Source organism: Rhipicephalus microplus, chromosome 3, assembly GCF_043290135.1.
Source record: "Rhipicephalus microplus isolate Deutch F79 chromosome 3, USDA_Rmic, whole genome shotgun sequence".
Classification (NCBI taxonomy): Eukaryota; Metazoa; Arthropoda; class Arachnida; order Ixodida; family Ixodidae; genus Rhipicephalus; species Rhipicephalus microplus.
In genome coordinates this window covers 144,187,392-144,208,008 of record NC_134702.1, presented here as the reverse complement: position 1 = coordinate 144,208,008, position 20,617 = coordinate 144,187,392, and the positions used below count along the sequence as shown (strand labels likewise).

The window sequence follows — 20,617 nt, the reverse complement described above, 5'->3', positions numbered from 1 at the left end:
GACAGTTTATGGGGCGCAAACATCTTGGCAAAACACACCGCATTTGTAGAGGCGGGTACGGCGCCTAAGCCCCCTACGTCTAAGTGTTGCGTCGTCTGCTCAGCTGCACGGGCGCCTGCACCAAGCCGGCACCGTCAGCGAAAGAGGTGCAGGAAAATTGTGAACCGGTGCTGCACCTCTTCTGCACCTTTCGAAACGAATGGCAGGGTTCAGTGGTCGTCAATGCTGCACCGCTGAAACGAATGGTAAGGTGCAGCACCTCGTGAACTGGTTCACGTGGTGCAGGCGAATCGAACGGACCTTGTGTCGCTTACACTTTCTCCAAAGGTGGGCTGCGTTGTTTCCTGTGACCTAGCAACATTGGTACATGCAGAAATGGGAGACGGAAAGCGCGCGCACGTGGTTGATTGCGGGCTGTAAGTGAATTTGTTGTTTCGATCGCGTCTGCCCAGCCAGACTGTATGGCCAGTGAGTTATTGTGCTGTTCTGTATGTAAATACCGTGAAGAGAATGCAGTTAGACCGTTGCGCAAGTGGCGAGGAGCGCTGCAACGCGTAAGTGCCGCAAATGCGACGCGGCGCCAACACAATGTGCTTTGACGTATCTAATAACGATTGATATGACCATTTCACTAAAAGTAGACGTTGTGCGCTTGTTATTATGAAGCATTTTGTTTGCCGGTCGTCTAAATTATGTGCCGAGCTTTTGTCGCATGACTGCCGTTGTTGACATCGCTTCTATGACCGCTATGAACGGGTACTCGGCTTGTGTGCTGTGTAGTTGTAGTTCATCCGCAATTGCTCAGCTGTTTGTCAAGATACTGCGTAACACATGAGCATGCTTGGCATTGAACGAATGACATGGACGGACGCTGTATGACCATTAAGTAGGCAGCTGCTTATGTGCATGGGAAATATTTGTGAATGCAGAGGTTTGGTTGGCTGCTCAACGCATGAAGGGGTGCCGCAGTGGTGTGTTCTAAATGTGAACTTCCAACGTCGCAAGGAAGTATGACAGTAATGTTTCCGCAAGCGTATGCATTAAGCCGCTCATTGTCTTTGCCTGTGAGGTCATGAACAGTGCTACTGCATTAATTTTGAAGCAACCTCACTGTTGCGTGTTGTTTTCGACAAGCGTCTTAGTGTTTCGACATTGTTTGCGCTATAATTTCCGTTCCCCGGGAAGCTCCTCAGCAACTTTTTTTTTCTCTGCTAGGTTGAATCATTGATTTTACTTTTTCTCAAAGCAGAAGTGGAAGATTCGACTATTCGGGTTAATGCCCTAAGACGGGGCTCCAACATGCCACAATCCTCTGAACGGAATAAGCTGAGTAAAGGCAAGGACTAACGCCCCGCCGTGGTGGTCTAGTGGCTAAGGTACTCGGCTGCTGACCCGCAAGTCGCGGGTTCGAATCCCGGCTGTGGAGGCTGCATTTCCGATGCAGGCGGAAATGTGGTAGGCCCGTGTGCCCAGATTTGGTTGCACGTTAAAGAACCCCAGGTGGTCGAAACTTCTTGAGCCCTCTACTACGGCAGCTCTCATAATCATATGGTGGCTTTGGGACGTTATACCCCACATATCAATCAATCAAGGCAAGGACTAACCTTTGAACAGTTGTTTATAAGATGGGGGATACCACCTGCTGCAAATGCATGTCTTAATGACAGTCAAACTCCACCCAAGTCTTCACCAGCCAATGCCATCTTCATGATTCTAGTGTCCGACGTAACAAGGCATAACTAACAGCGTTTTCTGTTCTGAAACATGCACATTGATAGAATGAACTTTTTCTTGAAAGCTACCATGATGCATGAAGAGGCTCCATATGTTTGGCTGATATGTCGCCACTGGTCGTGTGATTGCAGCCAGCTGGCAATCGGGGTACGTCACAGCGTGACGTCACCAGCGCATGTGCAAAAAGGCGGTTGGCTTAACATTCCTGTTGGTGCCTCAGCATGGTATAGTCGCGCGGTGCTCGAGACAATTTTTTGTTTTTTAATGCATGTGGTAGGTGCCAGAGAACATCTAGGTGTATGTGGTAAACTGTGTGACAATATACTTGCCCCGCTGGCTGACTGTTTATCTTAAAGAAGTAAACCTATGTGGCGGCCTGTGCAACGAACAGCGACGTCGTTTTAGAAATGTGCAGTGTTTATTGTGGCCTGTAGTGTGTGTTGAAAGGCATCAACAATATTGGTTTATCATTAGAGATGGTGAAACAAAATATTGTGTGTGGTGTGTGCTGGGCGAATAAGGATGCGTCTTGTTTGCGATAACGTTGCCATTTGTTGTGGGCAGGTGGCAGTATCCGGTCGTGAAGGAAATTTCACTACTCAATGTTTTAGTCAGTGTGAAAGTGCATTTGACATGATTATCTGCAGCTGGGTACATCTCAGCGCTTGCGCCGCGTGCAGGAAAAAGAAAGAATGTATGATCTGTGGGCTGATTGATGCGATTGCACATGAGCAATTACCATGTTTTAACTTTGCCAAAGCTGCATATATGCTGTGCCACGGCGAATACGCTAACCCAATATATGTAAACTCCGACCATCTAAGACCTCATACGTTTAATAGAAACAGCAGCTCATGTGCTTGGTACCTTTAGGCTTGATCTTTATGAAATGAGAATGCGCATTAAAAATTGTTTGTAAGGTTCAAAAAAGCAAATTAAGTACGCAAACACATTGTAGGCATCAGATCCAGCATGATAACTGCGTTATAGATTATCTGTCATCTATATAATTGAGTTATCCCATTTAAAATCACAGAAGTGGCTTATGAGGCATGGCATATAGAGGAGAATTTTGCTTTAATTTTCACGGGGTTTCGTTACCTCAGTCTAATGCACAAGAAATATTTCGCAGTGAGTGCGTATTTTACCCGTGACCTCGTGCACAGCAGCTCAAAACCATACTGCCGCTAATGTTGTACCTTGTTCAAAACTGCAGTGCACATGTCACGATAGAACTTGAGTACGTTCGCTTCCAATGAGAACAAGATTTTTTTCATGGCTACCATCTACAACGAGCGAATTGCCACATGTTAACTGAACAAAATCATTCATCATAGGCAGTGACCCTCCTTTTTAAAGGCTGGCACTTTAGAAAAAAAAAGAACAGAAATTTCTGTCGAAGGCATGTCGACACACGCAGCACTGCTATGCAAAACGATCCTGCCGGCAGAACTTCTTGCCAAGCAGTACCTGCTCTGAGGGAGAGGATGGTGGGTGGAGTGTTTGCAGTGACGTCACACTGCTTGCAAGCAGGGAGACGTCTATTTTAGATCTATTCTACCAGGTGCGAGCAGGTGAACTTTTACTCCTTAGTTCTCATACTATCCGACTACTGTCAGCCAGCAAGTCTGTTTTTTGTCAATCAACCGGTACTAGCAGTTATGAGCTTGGCTATGTGTGCACTAAAACATAAAAAAAAAATTTGTCTGATCACATGCGTGTTGACACCAGGTGATCAAAGTTTGGAGTCCGCCCTAGTGGTTTAGCAGTTACAGCGCTCACCTGCTGATCTGTAGGTTCCGGGTTCAATCCTGGCTGATGTGGTCACTTTCTCTACGGAGGCAGAATGCTAAGAGGGCTGTGTTTTTTGTGATGTTAGTACACATTAAAGGAGCACTGACATCAAATCTCAAGATCGAGATGTGCCCATCATTCGATCGCTTGGTATGCATAGGTCTTATTGGCCAAACTTGAACGGCATCCGTCGCATGGAAGTTATTTTAATTCGATGTCAAGCAGCGTAGAAAAGCTCAGGAGAAAAAAACGGAAATAGACTGCCCTGCGACATCGACACTAGTGCTACGTGTTTGGTGTGATACATTTTTCCACAAATACCATTTTGAGTGACGATGCCCTAGTAGCGATGACGTGTATGATCCGAGTGTTCTTATCATGGCGCCGAAGTGCAGAAGCGCACTCGCTTGTCGCGTCTGATCTTCGTCGCATCGGTTTTAACGATTTCATGAAATTGTCAAGATAAAAAGTACTTCTAAAAGAATGATGAAAGAAATGAGCATGCTTGTGCTTGCCGGTCAGCATGTCAGGGAATCGTTGTGAGTTGCAGGTGAGTTGCAGTCGTCTAGTTCAAAGCACGGGAAAAGCGCAATGAGGGTGTCTTTTCATATCATGTATGTGTTACACATCAACATGACCACAAGCTATCAAAAGTGGAAGAGCATGTAGGCAGATATCATTGCTAAGAAGTAACACGCAGGTATCATTGAATTTTAGTTCATCCGTTCCGTAGACTTTGCGTCCACGTAAAAGCGGTAATACCATGTTAACTGCGAGAGGCGGGATAGGTGGGGCCATCAGGAGGCGTGAAAAAGAAACCTGACAAGCAGGAAACATATTCTATTTCTCTGCTAATGCTCATTCGCGATAGCTATATTGCACTGACCCCTCTGCGTATAGCTGAATGCATTGCACGCCAAAACACACCAAAATAGCTGAGACACACGAGCGAACATGGCTGAAGCATGCATCCTCGGGCATATGTGCAGTGCTGCTTGGAGCGGTGTTCATTTCGAAATTACTGTTCTGCAAAAGGTCGACCCAAGCAAAAATAACTCGCGACGTCGTGAATTGCGGGGATTCCATGCTCCAGACTATTTTATTGAACCCGAGTCGACATTTTGTACGGCGACGAGAACAATGCAGGTGACAAGGCATGACTGAATGTGTCCGCCTAGCAGACGAAATGTTTGTGGAGCAGCTGAGCCTAACGTCACTTTTTTCTGTGAAGTGGTCAGCAGTGGCGTGATCTGGAGATGACCGCGAGGTAGCGCCACTGCTAGTGCTCCCAGCACTAAAAATGGCGGCATTGCCGGCCGTTTTTGAATAGCGCTAGATCCCAATAATATAAATCAATAAAAGAGATAGTTATTCATCTCTCAGTTGCGTATTAGGTCGCAAATCGTTGCTACAGGGTCTATAGCTACTCGCAGACGCAAAAATCTTGGCATGAGTAAATTTAATGTTAGTGCTCCTTTAAGGAACATCAGATAGTTGAATTTCTGGAGCCCTTTACTATAGCTTCATAATCATACTGTGGTTTTGGCACGTAAAACCCCTGGTATAATTGTTGAAGCTAGCCTTTGATACCCTTCTATAAGATGCCTGTGATCATATTGTCACGTTACAACGTAACTGTAAGCTGCAGATAATGGCACACAAGGACGTCAAACTGATTCGAACAACGGCAGTATGACTATTGTTTTTCTCTGCACGCGCATCTTTGTCCTCTTCTGAACAGCGGCACATACAAGCATGCCAGCATCTGTGTAATTGTAGAACTTGTACTAGTGGCATTACCCCCCTTCCCAAAGGACATCGTCCCGATGTCATAACATAATTGCCAGATGAAAAGACGTACGATAAGCAGTACACAAGGGGGTGTTCACAATTACTGTAAGTCTACTCAAGGTGGTGTGACGAACAGTCAGCGTTGGTAAAATGGTTTCATCCTCAAAACATGGACGACGTGTCGCTGTTGTGAACGGCGGGATTGACGAGCCATGTCCTCGTCAAGAACCTCGTAGTTAACTTCGCTGAGACGACGGAGAACTCTATAGGGACCAAAATAGCGGCGTAACAACTTTTCCGACCCGCCCCGTTGTCGAATAGGAGTCCACAACCATACTCGTTCTCCAGGTTGGTAAGAGACATCGCGACGACGAGCGTTGTACCGCAGCGAGTCGATGCATTGTTGCTTATGGATTCGTTTGACTGCAAGCTTGCGAGCAGCGTCTGCCAGTTTGATAAATTCGTTCGTCTTGACACTAATCTGGTGTCTGTCTGGTAGAAGCATGGCATCCAGCATTGTAGTGACCTCCCTGCCGTGAAGCAATCGGAATGGTGTGAATCCAGTTGTTTCTTGCACAGCGGTGTTGTAAGCGAACGTGACGTAAGGGAGGATGTCATCCCAGTTTTTGTGGTCTTGGTCAACGTACATGGATAGCATGTCGGTGATCGTCATTTGTTTAGTCGCTCTGTAAGGCCGTTGCTTTGTGGGTGGTATGCAGTAGTTTTTCGATGTACTGTGCCGCTAAGCTGCATGACGTCTTGTATCATCCGGGCGGTAAAAGCTGTGCCACGATCAGTTACACAACTGCTGGTGCTCCATGTCGGAGAAAAGTGGGCAGTCTCAATGGCGGTGCCACGTTGTAACGCCTTCGTTTCGCAGTAGCGCTTCATGCAATCAGTAGCGACTACAATCCAGCGGTTGCCGTCACGAGACTTGGGAAAAGGTCCGAGTAGATCCATGCCAATTTGTTGGAACGGTTGTGTCGGAGGAGCGACGGGCTTCAAAAAGCCGGCTGGGCGCTGATGTGGTGCTTTACGGCGCTGGCACTCGTGACACGTCTTCACGTAATGCTGCACGTCTCGACTGAGCTTAGACCAGTAGTAGTGTTTGCGAATCCGGGCCAAGGTACGTGTGAATCCCAAGTGGCCTGAGGAAGGCTCATCGTGACAGGCGGACAAGACATCGGCTCGTAACACTGGCGGGACAGCGAGCAGGTACTCAGTCGCGTAAGGGTCAAAGTTTCTTTTATAGAGGATATTTCTGCGGACGCAGAACGATGATGACGAGCGGGCGAATGTTGGTGGTGGGTGCAGCGTACGGCCTTCGAGATATTCGATGAATTGTCGAAGCTCGGAATCGTTCTTCTGCTGTTCAGCCAAGTCGGATACACTAACGGCGCAGAGAAAACGGCCGTCGAGATCGTGATCACCTGACGCTGTCTTAAGAGGAGCTCGGGAAAGGCAGTCCGCGTCAGTATGCTTCCGGCCAGACTTGTACACGACTGTCAAATCGAACTCCTGAAGGTGTAAGCTCCACTTGGCCAGACGTCCGGAAGGGTCTTTAAGGTTCGCCAACCAGCAGAGCGCATGATGATCGGTAACAACTCTGAACGGGCGACCATACAGGTACGGTCTGAATTTAGCTATTGCCCAGACAACAGCTAGGCACTCCTTTTCAGTTGTTGTGTAATTCGCCTCCGCAGATGATAAAATCCGACTTGCATAAGCAATAGGGCGTTCGACGCCGCCTTGCCACTGGACGAGGACTGCACCAAGGCCGATGTTACTGGCGTCTGTGTGTAGTTCAGTGACGGCATATTCGTCGTAGTGTCCGAGTAAGGGCCCAGACTGGAGACGCTGCTGGAGCTCGGAGAAAGTGCGTGTTTGCTCAAGACCCCACACGAAGGGAACGTCGTCTTTTGTCAGACGAGTGAGGGGTTCGGCAATGTTTGCGAAGTTTTGCACAAAGCGTCTGTAGTATGCGCAGAGGCCTAAAAATCGACGCACATCACGTTTGTTGGTAGGTGGTGGAAAATCTGCGACAGCCAATGTTTTGTCTGGGTCAGGCCGAATACCATCAGGGCTAACAAGGTGACCGAAGAACTTTAATTCGTTGTAACCAAAATGACATTTTTCTGGTTTCATTGATAGGCCTGCCGTGCGAATTGCAGCAAACACAGATCTAAGTCACTGCAAATGCTGCTCAAACGTTTGGGAGAAGACAACGACGTCGTCTAAGTAAACAAGGCATGCTTCCCACTTGAGACCGGAGAGCAGTGTATCCATCATCCTCTGAAATTTCGCAGGGGCAGAACACAGACCGAAGGGCAGCACCTTGAATTCGTACAGACCATCAGGCGTTATGAATGCTGTTTTCTCTCGGTCGCGTTCATCAACTTCGATCTGCCAGTAGCCACTGCGTAAATTCATAGAGAAGTATCCGGCGCGTCGGAGGCGGTCTAGTGAGTCGTCGATGCGCAGAAGCGGATAAACGTTTTTCTTTGTGACTTTGTTGAGTTTGCGGTAATCGACGCAAAATCGGAGAGTGCCGTCCTTCTTTTTTACTAGTACAACGGGGGACGACCATGGACTGTTCGAGGATTGGATTACGCCATCTTCGAGCATCTGCTTCACTTGAGAACGTATAGCCTCTTGTTCCTTTTGTGATACTCGGTAGGCGTGCTGACGTATGGGTCGCTCAGCATGGTCAGTGACAATGCGGTGCTTTACGGTTGGCGTTTGTTTTATCTTGGATGTAGACGCGAAACAGTCGCTAAATATGCGGAGGATACAGCGGATTTGCTCTTTCTGCGCATATGACAGGTTCGGATTGACATCGACTGCATCGGTTACCGCGGTGTCACTTTCAACGGCTGCAGAAATTGGGGCCATCGTCGCACACGCTTCATCGTCGATGGATTCTAAATGAGCGATAGTTGTTCGCTTGGCCAAATGTTGGTATGCTCCACTAAACTTGGTTACTAACAACTCAGTCATCCCACGTTTAAATTGAATTATTCGGCGGGCAACGCAGATTTGCTGAGACAAGAGCACCGAAAGGTTGGCTTCAGCGATACCACTAGTGTCATGGTCTATGTCGCGCTGTACTGTAACGAACATACTGGTGCGTGGTGGAAGTGTGACGGTGTCGTCGACAATGCGAAGCGCAGTCTTTTGCGGATTGGTATCTCTAGGCTTCGGGCCATAGTCGTCAGCAAACGTTACGAGGCAGTCTCGAAGATTTATAACAGCGCCGTGCTCACGAAGGAAATCCATGCCAAGGATAACTTTCCGGGAGCATTCGGGAAGCACAACGAAAGAAGCAATGAACGTCGACTCACAGATTTGCAGCCTTGCTGTGCATCTCCCGATTGGTGTCAAGAGATGACCACCGGCTGTCCGAAGGTTTGGTCCATGCCCCCAAGGAGTCGTGACTTTCCTGAGTTCAGCCACAAGTTCAGCGCTGATAACTGAGTAGTCGGCGCCGGTGTCGACTAGAGCAGTCACTGGATGGTTGTCGACACGAACGGCAATGTCAGCAGAAACGGGTTCGTCAGCGATGTGAGGTGTCGGCTGAAAGGAATCGTCGAAGGTCGGTGGATGGGTCGGAGGAGGCTGTTTTGATAGCTTAACAGCGGTTCCACCCCCGGAGGCCGTTGATTCTAGTTTCCCCGGCGTGGACTTGGGGACCTAGCGGATCGTCCCGCAACAACATCGGCGAAAGTGGAGTATTGATTCGCGGACGTAGAGAGTTCAGGAGACGGAGAGCGTGATTGGCGTCGCTGAAGATTCGGAGACGGTAGACTTGCCAAGTACTCTGCGATGGCGCGTGGTCGTTCGCCGCCCTGGGCCGACGAGCGTCTGGCCGAAATCCAGGTAGGCCCATCTGTCTGAACGAGCACTCCTGGTACAAGTGACCTGGCTCACCACAGTGGTAGCATAGTGGCAGATTGTCGGAAGCGTGCCACAGGCTAGATTGCCGCAAATTAGGTCGCGGATTCTCATAGTGTGGTGGGCCCGAGAAGTACTGCGGCATCTCCAGGCAAGTCGGTCATTGGTTTTCATAGCGTGGCCCGCCCGAGAAGTGCTGTGGTGTCTGAAGGCTGGTCGGTCGGGGGAAATAGCTGGCTGCCGGTGCAGGAGTACGTACAGCTTCCGCATACGTTAGCAAAGGAGCTTTGGTTGGAGGTGGCACTAATGGTCGTACCAGCTGCCGCATCTCTTCACGGACAACGTCTGTCAGAGCAGCCTTTGAGGCTGTGAAGGCACTGCATGAAGCTTTTTCAGCTCGTCGCGTACAATGGTACGGACTAGCTCAGCAAGGTCTCTCACGCTCGTGACATCGGGTGTTACTAAGGGTGCTGACAGACATGCAAGGTTGTCGGACCGTTTACTGCGAAGACCGCTGTCTTAGCATTCACTCCATGGTCGTAGCTTCACCGAGGAATTCTGCCACGGTAGCTGGTGGGTTTCGCACAAGTCCTGCAAACAGCTGCTCCTTGACACCCCGCATCAGAATGCGTACCTTTTTGTCTTCCGTCATTGCAGAATCCGCTCGACGGAACAGACGAGACATTTCCTCAACGAACATGGCCACGCTTTCATTGGGTCTTTGATTGCGAGAATGGACCATATGCGGAATTGCTTTGTGCTCTGGCAACACTGTGCATTTTGACCCCGCCGCCATTTTAATGTGGGCGAGCGGTCGACGGCAACGCGTTCGCTAGTACGGCCGTACGACTCCTGAACACTTGCTTCACTGCACTGAGCTACTGCGATGGCCACAGCAAGATGTTTCCCAGTGCCCGAACATGTGACGTGGACAAACTGTTTAGGAATCTTGCTACATCTTGCCACTTGTATGTCATTGCATCTTTCGGAAAGCGGTGGAAGGATACCTACAAGATATAAGCAAACAAACATTCAGTGCGACTTCATGAGCTAGGTTTCTCTTAGCTGTTCAAACGATTGTTGTTTATAAACACAGGCACTATCACGAATTCATCTCACAGGGAATAGAGGTCACACTTATATGTGCATTGCTGGACTAATGATTCACTTGTAATGTGACCCCCTCCTCCTCAGTTTTTTCTGGGCACACTCCCGTTTTCTAGCAGCCTTTCGTAGATATGGCCCTTCACAGCAAACCTTAAGAGGCATTAGTCACTTCTGGACACTCGGGGGAATTTAAATAAGTTATTTTTTTATATCTAAGTAGCTTTAAAGGTTTCTAGGAGCTGCGAGTGTAAGGTAGCCAAAATGCTGAATCCTATACAACTAAGTTATGGCTGTCTCCACAGCTGTATGTTTTATATGCAACATGAAACATTTTTCAAGTGAGGTGAGTTGCAACTCAAAAAAAAAAAAAAAAAAGCTGCAACGCAACTGAGCCAAAGAGACTAAAATGCAGAGAATGAATCCCGTCTTACGAATAAATAGGACTGCCGCGCTCTGAACTCATGCAAAACGTCATTCAGTCAAGCCCTGGCGATACTCATGGTGCCAGTTTTTGAAACCTACGGCAGTGCGCCCCGCTCTTTTCGATTTTATTTCGTTGGTAATGGAAAATTAGTGAGGGAGGCCCCAATGGAAAAGTTGCTTCCGCGCACGTTGGGGGAATTGAAGTTAAGTGTCTGAGCAGATACTTTTCTGTTCCAAAGTGGGCATAGCCCTTATCTTCCGAATCACTGTTTTATTGCTGCGCGGTGACCGTACTTGCGGACGCAACAGAGCTTGAACGCGGACAAGCAACCGAGCTGCCTTTCTAGGATGCATGCACGGCATGTTACTCGGAGTAGCGGAAGCTCTGCACGTCTCCGTGCGCAATCACCTTCAAAAATAACATTTCTACGTCGTTTACCTACATGGTGTAATCTCGTCACAAAAAAGCCCGTCCTAACAGTTCGGTTCTGTCACACTAGTTACCCCACCAGCAGTGGCGGACTCTCTATTTTACTGCAGGGATTCACCGGGGCTCTTCGATTTATAATCTCAGACTCACCACGGATAGTCTGCGGGTGGTCCGAGGCTTCCCCGAAGTCATAAGAAAATTTGAATGCCGCACAGCTTCTCAGCGAGTTCGAGACGGTAAATCGAAGAGAACCCCTGTCGTGTAGAGGCCCGACGTTGTGAAAACACCTAGCCGCAAAGCTGACAAACCTATAAAAACACGGCCTGTCCGCGTAACACAGAAAAATGGTTAGTCCTGCATTGCTCTCGTGCAGCCCGCGCACCGCGGAGATACAGGCATCCTAGACTGTGCCCATAAAGCTTGTGCACGCCTTACCCTGTTTTGCGTTTAAATGATCGCTGCAAAATCGTAATTCATGCCACATACCTAGCTCCTATCGCTGTCTGTGACTCCGCGCTGCTTGCACAGCGGCACTCAGCAGTGTTCTAGCATTTCGCCAGCAAAAAAATCTCACTGTGACAGTCGAAGCGTTGAAACACGTACGTTTGCATGTAAGTCGCCCGCGCGTAGTGGTCAAGCCTCGCCAGCATCAAAATGGCGGATATGGTACCTGCTGCGTTCACTAGATGGTGCTGGTAATTTCGCATATTGCCTATTGAGGAGACGTTCGGCTTGTTCTTTCCGGTCGGCGCTACCATACGTGTTCCGCAGCTGAGTGCAAAACACCGGCCAGGTTGTCAGAGCGGCCTCGTGATTCTCGAACCAAATACGCGCCGAATCTTCCAGGTAAAAGTAAACATACCGCAGTTTCCGGTGCTCGTCCCACTTGTTGGCGACGGCGACTCGATCGTATTGGTCCAGCCAGTCTTCAACGTCTTCGTAGGGCTCCCCATGGAAGGGCTTTGGCGTTCGAGAGGCTGGTAGCCATGGTGCTGGCGGAGTCGCGGTCGGTTCAGTCTGGCTTGCAGTTGTCGCATATGCCATGGTTCTGGAGCGTTCCGGAGGAGGGCTGAGTTGGGGTGGTAGGCCTAGTTGCTGCCGACTGCGTCGAAGGTAGGCTGTTTCTACTAAGGTGTCGATGTTGGGACCAAGATCTTCCTCGTGGGAACAGTGCATAGACTATTACCCCGCAACTCCACCAGTGTCACGTTACAACGTAACTGCAAGCTGCAGATGATGGCACACAAGGACGTCAAACTGATTCGAACAACGGCAGTATGACTATTGTTTTTCTCTGCACGCGCATCTTTGTCCTCTTCTTAAGAGCGGCACATACAAGCATGCCAGCATCTGTATAAATAATACTTGTAGAACTTGTACTAGTGGCAATATTGTGTTTTGAACTGTGAAGTTTTTTCACCGATCTGACAGTCCATAATATTATCATGATTGTAATAGTGACACAGCTGTAGCTGCTATACATAGTGTCTCATGTCTTCGGGGGTCCAGGAGAGGCCTATGGTCATCGAGTAGCAGGCTCTTACAAAATACCTCGATTGGGGCTCACTCTCAAGCAGGACAGTGTGCACATTTTTTTTTCCTTGCAAACAACCGACAGAAGTCAACATTCTTGTATGAGTGAAACTGCCTCAATTTTCCTTGAGCATCTTAACATTTTTTTAATAATACCTAGAAGTCAGTCATGATGACATCTATACTGTGCTTGTAGCTGCCTTCTAGGTGCTTAGCTCGATATAGCTGGGGATGTGGTTAGCAAGGCTTCTCTTCGAAGTGTTTTCTTTTGCTTGTCTTATTACTTTTGCGTACCAGACTTGGTTCATTTTTTGAAGGTCTGTCAACTAACACTTGGTGGGCAACAGTTTTATGTTCTCTTTAGGTTCATTGCATGATATGTCTACCTTTCTAGTCTTGGAGCACACCCGGGTCAAACCTGTCAAAACGGCCATGGCATGACAAGACGCTGACCTCTCTGCTAAGAGTAAGTTGTCTGATTCCTTTATATTTGTTACATCTTATTGATTTTAGATTCGCTGGATGAATTGCCCATAGGTCGAGAGATGGGGCTTTAGTGAAATTTTCTCTGTTCCAGTTAAATACTTTTTTTTCATTATGTTTAATTTGGTAAAGTTCATTTTCTGCTTCTGTTGTTAGATTAATTAAGGGAACTTTCGCAAACACATTAAGTGGTGTGTTCAGGATTATTCAATACCGTTTGGATATATTATTTAATGGTTTCTGTTCTAGACTTGTTAATTTCCTACTGTGCGGCTTTTATTTGAATGCCATGTTGGTGATGCACAGACAATCGCTTTTTTGGTAGCTCTTGTATGAATATGTCTTAGTTGCTTTAGTGACATTCCCCAAATATTATCCTATTGTAATGGTTTGTATTGTTAATTTTATTAAGAAGTATGTTGAAAACGGAAAAGTTATTTTTGAAAGTGACTCAGCATTTTTACTTCATTTCATTTTTTAATAGTAGTGTTTCATATATAAGGATTGGTGGTTTAATCTGATATAATGCTTAGTTACAGGTATTTGCACTTACCATAGGAAAATGTTAATTTGTTTTTCTCCCTTTATTTTCATATTGCTTAGCATGCGCAACTGCCCCTTGTTTTCATTTGTGCCTGTTTTGTGCTCTTAATACCAATACTATATCATCAGTGAAAGCCTGGATTTCTACTACTTGTGGAATTTGTGTGTTTAAGATTTTTGAGACTATAATATTCCAGAAAATTCGGCTAAACGATGAACTGTCGCTGATCCCGTTAATGGGGAAGCAATCACTCGGAAGATTCTGAGGGCTGACGCAATAGCCCTTTTAAACGCTCCACAAAAGTGAGAACAATTTTGGCTAGGTTCTTTGACTACGTCAGCGAACACCAGTTGTGGTCGAAAGGCCGAGTAAGAGTCAATACTTGATAACACAAGCAAAATATCTTTCCGGTTAAGGCTGTAAAGGTATTACATACACAAGTACGCACGAGCATACTCGGCAGGTGAATTCACAATGCAAGTAGGATGGTGTTTAGGACAAACTGAACAAAACAATCAGATTGAGCTATCATTGCAATCCTCAGCAGGTCAATTCAACATACAAGCTGGATGGTGTTTAGGACAAAGGAAACAAAACAATCAAATTGAGCTATCATGGCAGTCTCATGCATTAAAATATGTTGAAGAACACCTGTAGTCTTTAGAATTTGACGATCGTGTCCATTGTACAAATTTTTCTAATGTGTCTTGACTGCTTCTCTACCATGAAACAACCACGGAGACTCTAGCACTGATTGTTTTTGTTCCCTCCGTCGTGGGCCCAATAAATATTGTAGCATAACTTTTGAAGCTAGACGCATCCGAAGACCAGGGTGACTAAGAAGTGTGGGAACAACTCTGCACTGGCAATCGATCCGAAGTGACTCAATGATTTCGAAGAGCACTCATTGGTGGTTTATTTATCTAACACATTTTAAGTTTATACAATGCACTGCACTGAGTCACAAATACAAAACATAGAAAATGATCGCATACCCCTCGCATAACTGCTCTTTGGGGATAAGATGCGCTGTTGACCCCGAGTCGGCTCTCCCCAAAAAAGTCTGTGTCGCTAACTAAACGGCATTATGCAGCATCCACGTGTACGTGGACCACGTAGAAGATTACCGTTTTCCATCAATTGGAATACTGCTTATACGGACCGATCGGGCAAACCGAAGATAACCGATCTCAACACGTGATAACGTAGTTGGGTGAATCTTGCCTTACAACAAAACTGCAGTAGTTTTTGGAAATACATAGCACATTCTCAAAAACAGCGTCAGTACGCAAACAAGAGCCTAAGTTTCTGTCCTCCGTTGTCCCAAAGGCCCCAGTGGTGGCTCGCTCGTTTGGGGTGCGGGGCACACAATGACCGAATGCAGCTTTTCCCCTTTGACTTGCATTCTTGTCCGGCTGACCTTCTAACAAGCACATTTGACAAAAAAAGAGCTCCTGCTGTTGTTGAAAAAGAAAAAAAAGCCTTTGGGGTGACATTGCCTTCGCGAAAATCTCTCTTTAACCTTTTTTGCTAACTGCCTCAATCTCCATTGCTGAGCACTTATAGGTCCGTTCGGTTTGCCTGCACCAGTCTGAACCGGTTCACGACAGTGGCCGAAAGGTTCACCTCTGTTGCGTGTTGCGGGCAATTCAGCAGAGCTGCAGCGGTGCTGACCTAAATGGATAGCAGAGCCACGTAGAATCGAATGCCAAAGTTCAGTTGTTGCGCAAATTGTTCCGCCGTATTCCAAACAAGCGCGCGGGTGCATCGAGAGTACAAGGTGTGCGTTCCTCTATGCACTTTTCGTGCGTGAATTAACATTCTCCCACCTGTCACTTTTGTGTATGAAGTTGAACTCTGCACTGCTTACAACTGTTGTGCAAGTCGCCATGAAGCTGATGGATTCTGACAACAACTAAGAGTACGATGACTTAGTTGCTGCGGTAGCAATGAAATCTGCGAGACTGGACAGAAATTGCATGCCCAGGTATTGTGAGGACGTTGTTGATTGGTGTCCTGGTTTTGAGTTTAAATGGATGTTTCGGCTGTCACGCGAGACGCTCAGGGTCCTCGTAGCCCTCTAGCAGATGTCCTCACTCTTCCCAGGTTCTGCTGGTGGTGGCCCACGGATAAGTGCAAATAAGACTTGCTTGGTAGTGCTGAGCTACCTGGGTAGCCAATTGAGTATGTCCCCTTGTCGACAGGCTTGATATATTTTAGTTCGCAGTTCGCACATGCATTAAGAATCAGAAGTGGTTTTATTTTATCATTAAGTGAGTTACAAATTCTTTGTATACAAAAGCCGTGTGTGAGCATGTATTGAGCTTTATAAATGGCATAAACGAAGGAGTCATTTCTTGGCCAGACAGTGATGAACAAGAGTGGATCAAGATTGGCTTTTTGCTGAGGAGCAAAGGTAAAGTCCCAAGCAACACTGAAGGCTGCAATGTAACAACATTGATTGATTTGTGGGGTTTAACGTCCCCAAACCACCATATGATTATGAGAGATGCCGTAGTGGAGGGCTCCGGAAATTTTGACCACCTGGGGTTCTTTAACGTGCGCCCAAATCTGAGCACACGGGCCTACAACATTTCCGCCTCCATCGGAAATGCAGCCGCCGCAGCCGGGATTCGATTCCGCGACCTGTGGGTCAGCAGCCGAGTACCTTAGCCACTAGACCACCACGGCGGGGCACCGAAGGCTGTGTGGACAGTTGCCACATAGACGCTTTTTAGCCAAAAGAGTCATTGCATTCGTACTTCAATACTTCAGCCGCAGAAGATTTCCATCTGTCAATATGGAATGATAGGAACAATTTCATTGACGTCTTACTAGGATTTCCTGGATCTGCACACGATTTCAGGGTGTTTTATGAAGGCCCTTTTTTCGACATGGCACAGACGTTGTGTGCCGACAGTTACCTGCTTGGAGAGACTGCATACTCCTTGCTTTCGGGGTTGTTGATGTCATACTGGGATAATGAGCAGACTTTTCCAGCATAGAAAAAACACTATAACAAGTACCACCCTCAGGAGAGATCTGCCATTGAAATGCCTTTGGTCATCTGAAACAATGCTTTCGAAGGCCTTACTTTGTCAGTGCTGTTACAGTCAAACAGTTGCTGCCTTATAATAATTGCTGCTTGTGTGCTGCACAACGAATGCAGTAAAGAGAGGGACTTCTTTGTTGAGCTCCAAGAAATTGCACGGCTGAAAGAAGTTAAAATGATAGTGAGAGTGATGTAACAGACCAAAGTTTTGCAGCATACAGAAAATGTTTTGGAAAGGCCATTGCTCAAAAGCATTGTTAGTGCCTAAACTGGGATATCATGAATGACAGTGTGATGTGAGGATGTCACGAACAATTTGTGATATTCAAGAGTGGACTGTATTATTGTCTAAGAAAAAGGGAGAACCAATTCGGTTGAGTCTCAATTCTCAATTTTTCCCACATTGACTTTCAATGGCAGTCACCAGGCGTTCGAGAAGGCTCATCAACCGCACCTCTCTCTCTTTCTGGCTTTTTTTGAATTCGTGCTGGAGAGCTTGAATCGGAGTGCCATGCACCCTTTTCGTTTTTTCTATTTTCTGTGACTGGCTTGAAGTTTCTCCTTCAGCTGCAGCCGCTTCGTGTTTGCCAAGTTCTGCATCGGCAGCATCAAACCCACTCACTGCCCAGGGATCGTTTGGCACGGCTGCATCGAGGCTGTCCCTGAAACGAAATGTTACCTCACGAACATGAAATGTTTACATTTCACGAACAATTTTTCTACCTGTTTTTCGTTAATCACCCTTTCTGGGGCAATCAGCATGGTCGGGAACATCACTCAGTTCTCTAGAAATAAAATATGGCTAATGGGTTGATGAATAGTTGAATATAACCTGTACTCGCCCTTCTAATTCGCAAGACACCTTTCCTTTGCCTGAGGAGTTATTTTCGGGCCCGATGAGTTTGCCTGCCCGCTCAGGACTTTTCATTTATTTTGGACTTAGGAGTGGTCTACACGGGCCTTTATACGATTTTGATACTACCTGTTTTTCGTTAATCACCCTTTTTGGGGCAACCAGCATGGTAGGGAACATCGCTCAGTTCTCTAGAAATAATATATGGCTAATGGGTTGATGAATAGTTGAATATAACCTGTACTCGCCCTTCTAATTCGCAAGACACTTTTCCTTTGCCTGAGGAGTTATTTTCGAGCCCGATGAGTTTGCCTGCCCGCTCAGGACTTTTCATTTATTTTGGACTTAGGAGTGGTCTACACGGGCCTTTATACTATTTTGATATGATGCCGGCAAGTGTTTGCTAAAGGGTCTTTTTCATGCTGAGAGAAATATGATCACAAATAGAAAGGCTTGGCATGTGTTAAAAAGATGTACAGACACAGTCACCGACCAGTTATTTGAACTGGACGGGAATCGCCGAAAAGGCCGAATAATTGGGAGTCCAGAAAAAGGATTGACCCCCCAAAAAGCACTTTTTTTGATCTTGAAAATTTTGCGCAAGCACACAAAAAGAAATACAAACGTGTGCAATCTAACTGGGTTATTTTTCGAAAAACATTCACTTTATAATGCTCGGATCTGCGCTTTCTGTGTTCCTGTGTGCTTGCGAAAAAATTTCAAGATGGATATGTTCTAACTAGGCTGAATCGCAGTTTTGCTTCACTTTTATTGGCTCAATGGCCGGAAAAATTTATCTATGCGCGTCTGCACACACTCATAATTACGCGCCACCAAGTCGGCCTGTATCTTGGCGAGTGTTGCGAAAATTGAAAGAAAGGGGTGAGTTTTTGCACATGTTCTGGTGCAAGTTTAACACTGAGGGGGGTCTTAGAAAAAATATGCTAAATACTGTTCTTATTTCAATATAAGGTGGCCATGATTATAAGGCGAGGGGGAGTTGAAGAACCAAAGAAAAGGAAAAAAGTTTGCACACTCATATTGGGCGAGATATTTTGCCAAAAATGTTATTTGATATCCCACCTTTTAAGTGCCCAATAATCAGCCGTGCCACTGTATAATCATGATGTCATCATCAAAAGCATCACTGCTTTTTTGTTGCTGTCGCATTCCCAAACTTCACTATCTTTGACGCCAACCAGCGAGTTGGAAATGGAGCACTTCTTGAAAGAAGCTGCCACCATTGTGTTGGGTATGGCTGCCCAAGTGTCAGCTATTCAGCGAGCCTCTACGGACGGAGATACATGCTTCAAATGGCCCGGCAGTGTCAGGTAGACCGCCACCGAGAGCACCTGGTTGAAGGCTCGAGGTACCATGTTTAGGCACCTGAGCAGGCGCCAGGCACGAGCACCACCCTTGGAGTCGTTCATCGAGCGGCGAATGCTCCCCAAGATTTGGTTCCTAAACCTGAGAGTATGGCGTCTGCACACTACGCCGACTCTCCGGAATACAGTCTAAAGCTCCAGTAGGGCCTTCGCGGGGCCTTGTCGCTCTGCTCGCCGCCGTGCTCCCCTCAGAGCTAGGTGTTTCATGTTCGAGATGGGCTGCCCCTGCCCCTGCTGGTCCATGGCGACGATCGTTGCTGCCCTGGAACTGTCGGCCCCCAACTGCATCAGGTCCCTGCCACTTGTGTCTTCTTCGAACATCTGCCAGTAGACCCGCCAACCCACCACATAGTATTCACGGTCCCTGAGGGCTGAGCTGCGGTAGGGAGACAGTTGGAGGGGCAGATGGTCGGAGCCCCATGTGTCCTGAGCCCTTGACCATGAGTACTGACATCCATCCGTGGCGGCCCCGATGTCGATGGTCGTGCGGGCTGCCCAGCTCCCGGAATGAATGAAAGTGGGGACGTTGGTGTTCACTATCACCAGGCCCAGCTCCGGCAGGGCATCCTTCAGAGCCCTACCCCGTGGGGTGGTCTTGTGGCTGCCTCACGCTATCTGGTGTGCGTTTACATTCCCGAACTCCCTCCCCAGCCTGTGTGCCATCTGTCGTAGGCACCTAGGGTTCCAAGGCTGGTTTGGCCGAACCAGCCTTGGAACCACTGAGAGTACCGTCTCCACGGTGGTGTCACCCCCCTCGAGGCGTACTCGAATGGCGCAGCATTCGAAGGCGCCACCGACCAGGTCAACCACAGACACCTCGGCCTAGTGGAGTTCACGCTTCACGTAGACGGCACACCGGGCTCCCTTCATTTGGTGGCGATCGTCCGGGCAGGGGGTAGCAGGGCAGGCTTCCAGGGTATGCTCGGTCTTGCTGCTGTAGCTCACCTCCTCAGCCCGGGTATCGACCTCCTGCAAGTTCAGAACCTCTAGGTCGACCTGCTCAAGATGCTTGTACAAGTAATCCCGCCGTCCCTGCGAAGAGTTGACATTTTCCGGTATAATGCTCGGACGGCGTGGTAAACGGGCTCTGGCAGGAGAACTAGCCATGTTGGTTAGAAAGGTGCTGCAAAGCCACTGCCTGCAGGCAGATCGCACGTAGAGGGTGTTCGGCTGGCAGCAGGGCGACGGCCAGTTGCATAAACAGCAGGAGGTAGGCTGTCATCTGGTCGTGTTGGCAGGGTGAGTGCCACTTTAGTTGACACACCGCGGCCGCGTCTTTGGGAAGTCTCGCACCCTAGGGTGGGTCCGACTGCAGCGTATTGCAGGTTTCAGGCCAGCTGCAGCGTTCCTTGACATGGCGAAAGTGGCCACACTGCCCACACTGGAGTGGTTGGGGCCTGGTCGGTCGTACAGGGAAGTGCATACGGAACAGCGTCGCATGTTCTGGGGGAACAGGGTCTCCGAACTGCAGGGTGTTGGTGCGGCCCTCCCTGGTGGCCAACAACACAGGCACTGTGAACAGAAGGCCAGGCAGCAGGGTCTCCGCCTCTGGGTCTCCGTCGATGCCATGCAGTAGCCAGTGCTTGTCCGGTGGTCT

The 20,617-nt window shown here is 47.8% G+C and overlaps 1 long non-coding RNA gene across 1 annotated transcript in view; it reads left to right on the top strand.

The window, feature by feature from the left end:
- Positions 1–420: 420 nt before the first annotated feature.
- LOC142803387 (uncharacterized) overlaps positions 421–20,617 on the top strand; it is a 96,668-nt gene continuing 76,471 nt past the window's right edge. The window contains exons 1-2 of the long non-coding RNA XR_012894086.1: positions 421–554; positions 13,098–13,169. This is a non-coding gene — a long non-coding RNA (uncharacterized LOC142803387). The remainder of the gene's footprint in view (positions 555–13,097; positions 13,170–20,617) is intronic.